Below are 4054 nucleotides of genomic sequence, written 5' to 3'. Positions count from 1 at the left end.
GGAACTAGTCAGGGACATCCGCAATGATTTGTTCCAGCTGTGGCTGCGTTTCCCAAACATGATAGTGGTCTGGTCGGACATAGTGCCGAGGTTCACCTGGCGTACGGCTAGGTCTGTGGCCAGGCTTAATAAAGCTCGGATAAAAGTTAACAGGACAGTTTCGGGTTTTGTGGGACGCAATGGGGGGGTGTCAGTGCGGCATGGTGAGCTGGAAGGGGGGCTGGAGGCGTATTGGTTGAAGGATGGCGTGCACTTAAACGCAGTTGGTACGGACATGTGGGCCTTGGGGATCCAAGAAGGTATTGAGAGAGCTTTGGGGCTGTGGTGGGCCTCGCAGACTTGAGGGGGTCAAGGTCAGCTCGTGGTGGCAGGGGAGGTCCTTGGGGTTGTAAGTAAAATTGGTGGGGGGACGGGGGGATCATCGTGGGGTATGACCCTCCTCCTCAATAGTCGTAATTAGTTCTGGTGGTCTGGTGCAAATTTTGGGCTCTCACTGGGGTGTAGCACCAGAGAGCAATAGGTGGCATGACAGCCACAGGTGGATGGTGTCTCCGAGTTGGGCGGGGCAACTGGAGGCAATAACAAGAAAAACTAAGTTAAGTGGGCGTCAGACCTTGTGTAGCTTCAAGAACCTCCTCTAAGAGTTTAGGAGTTATTGTTTTATTGCAATTTTATTCTATTAATTGTTGTTAATTGTTAATAAATACTGGCTGCTGTGGCCATATATTTTCCAAACGGCGACTCTGTGTTTATTTGCTAAGAGGGGATTTAAGGGGGTGGAGGGAAAAAGGAGGGGTGGCGGAAAAAGGGTGTGTGTAAGGGGATACAAGTCTTTGGTGGGGTGGTGTCCGGGCTGACCGGGCTCTACAATACCAAAGTCATGCAGTTACCATGTCCAGCCACTACACTGTGAAGAGAGCCAGTTGCTTCCTGTTCCTTTTACTGTGTACTGGCAAACAGCTGATCAGTGTGAGTGGCGTGTGTCATCAGCTCGCTGATCAGTGCTTGATGTGCCATCCTGATGCTGCGTTTACACAAACGATAATTGGCCCGATCGTACGATTAACGATGTCGGAGTAACGATTTTTTTTCATAACGATCAGCATTTAGACGGTACGATATACCGTACGGAAAAATCGTTTTGCGATCACGCGCCCGCAGCCCGGCCCGCCCGCAGCCCCACCCGCCGCCCGGCCCCCCGCTCGCAGCTCGGCCCCCCGCTCATCCACAGCCCCCTGCGCCGGCTCGATCGCCACCCCTGCTGCCGCCACTCTGATCGCCACCCCCGCCGCTCCGGTCGCCCCCCCCCACCGCTGCTCCGATCACCCCCCGCCGCTGCTCCGGACGAACGACGATTTGATGACATGTTGAAAGATCAAAACGAACGATTTCTCGTTCGTTGTTTGATCGTTCGCTGCGTTTACACGTACGATTATCGTTCCTATTCGATCGTTATCGCGCAAATTCGCCCGATAATTGTTACGTGTAAACGCAGCATTAGGATAGCTGATCAGCATGTTTTTTTTAAAAAAACTCCTTTATAGGGATATCCCCATCTCATCTTTTTGCTGTTCCGGCCCCTTGCAGCCTGTTTGCAGATGCCGGATGTGGTTGTGAGTTCTGCCATTCGCAAAACAATGTAGCCCAGCAAGTTATACTGATCGTGTAGTCCAGGTGTTACATACACAGCATAGCTTGGGAGGCGATACTGTTTGAGTGACTCCCATGAATGTCAATGGGAGTTACACAAATGGCATAATTCACCCATTTTCACTGTCTTTAGCTTCTTGACCACCTCAGGCAGCTACAAACAACCTGGAGGAGATCGGCAGGCTGAAAAACAAGGTGGAAATACCCCTCTAACATGGCGCAAAAGTGTAGAGTCTAAAAAATCCTCTGTGCCGTCCGGGTCCCTCTCCTGTCCACTCCTTTACCGTCCTCCTTGCTGATCCTGGGCCTGCACGCTCTTGTGTCTTCTGGTATCTTTCTCCTTCTTCCTGGTCCCTGCTGCAAAGACACCTCTGGCCACTAGGGTTAGCATGTAACCACATGCTCTGGATTTATAGAGGCAGCTTGTCTCCACCACCTGCTGGTGTCTTTTGCCAATCCTGCACCTCCCTGCCTAAGCATTGTTGCATTTGTGCACTCTAAGCATAGGTGAATTCCTGTGATCATGCTTTTTTGCTGTGTATCCTGACCCGTGCCTGTTACACTTCCTGCCTGACCCCCTGCCTGTACCGTGTGCCTCTCCTGTTGATGACTCTGAAGCCGCCTGCTCTGACCTTTTGCCTGCCTGACTACAATACCCGTGCCATAGTGCAGGCAAGTGGTTAGAGACATGGTCAATATTAGATCCAGGATGGTAGGAAGAAGGGGTTAATCTAAAGGAGCACATGAGGAACAGAAGCCATGAAGTAGAAAAAGTTTGTGACTCTAAAAAAAGCTGATTCAAGTTTTGGTGAGGTATGGCGGGTTCATAGGTTTTGGTGAGGTATGGAGGGTTCATAGGTTTTGGTGAGGTATGGCGGGTTCATAGGTTTTGGTGAGGTATGGCGGGTTCATAGGCTTTGGTGAGGTATGGAGGGTTCATAGGTCTTGGTGAAGTATGGCGGGTTCATAGGGTTTGGTGAAGTATGGTGGGTTCATAGTTCTTGGTGAGGTATGGCGGGTTCATAGGTCTTGGTGAGGTATAGCGGGTTCATAGGGTTTGGTGAAGTATGGAGGGTTCATAGGTCTTGGTGAGGTATGATGGGTTCATAGGCTTTGGTGAGGTAAGGCGGGTTTATAGGTTTTGGTGAGGTATGGCCGGTTCATAGGTTTTGGTGAGGTATAGCGGGTTCATAGGTTTTGGTGAGGTATGGCGGGTTCATAGGTTTTGGTGAGGTATGGCGGGTTCATATGGTTTGGTGAGGTATGGAGGGTTCATAGGTTTTGGAGAGGTATGGCGGGTTCATAGGGTTTAGTGAAATATGGCGGGTTCATAGGGTTTGGTGAAGTATGGCGGGTTTATAGGGTTTGGTGAGGTATGGCGGGTTCATAGGTTTTGGTGACTTATGGAGGGTTCATAGGTCTTGGTGAAGTATGGTGGGTTCATAGGGTTTGGTGAAGTATGGAGGGTTCATAGGGTTTGGTGAAGTATGGCGGGTTCATAGGTTTTGATGAGGTATGGCGGGTTCAAAGGGTTTGGTGAGGTATAGCGGGTTCATAGGGTTTGGTGAAGTATGGCGGGTTTATAGGGTTTGGTGAGGTATGGAGGGTTCACACAGGTCACAGGACACTCAACCCATTGGAAGACGTCTCGGTGCTCTATGGCGGTCCCTCTGTAGGTGCGCTGAGTTAACCCATAGACGTCCCCTACAGGAGGCTCCTCCAGATGAAGTCACCTTCTTCTTATTTTCTTAACTTTTTGGCTCTTTCTCAGCGTTTTTAGCACAGCTGGCTCCGATTAATATGTCAGCTGCAGCCAAACGTTATGAGGGGGAGCAGATTAAAATTTCATATATTCTTTCCTTCTCGGAGGCGCAGAACAGCTTCAAGTAATTATACAGCGCTCGGCTTATTCACATAATTCATAATACTAAAGCTAGAGGACAGGCAGGCCGCGCTCCGGGGAGACTGTCAGCAGAGGGGCAGCCTGAAGCTTCTGGGCCCTGCTCCAAAACCCATCCAGGGCCTCTCAACCGTCCCGGGACATCTGTAACATTGGCCCCCAGACCCCTCAGTCACCGCACCCCTCCTGTACGGAAACACGTGCTCTTCTTATAGCCAAAGCTTCCATTGTACTAGATTATTCACTTTATAGAATATTTAGCTCACAGAGCATTGTGCAGACTGGATACAATGGTATCACTTCTCAGCTGAGAGCAGGACTAGCTATGTACAATGTATCAGTCTGGAGCTCACAGAGCATTGTCTACACTGGATACAGCTGAGAGCAGGACTAGCTATGTATAATGTATCAGTCTGGGGTCCAGGCCGTAGAGCTCACAGAGCATTGTCTACACTGGATACAGCTGAGAGCAGGACTAGCTATGTACAATGTATCAGTCTGGGG

This window comes from Dendropsophus ebraccatus, chromosome 5, assembly GCF_027789765.1.
Source record: "Dendropsophus ebraccatus isolate aDenEbr1 chromosome 5, aDenEbr1.pat, whole genome shotgun sequence".
NCBI lineage: Eukaryota > Metazoa > Chordata > Amphibia > Anura > Hylidae > Dendropsophus > Dendropsophus ebraccatus.
This window is presented reverse-complemented; position numbering follows the sequence as displayed.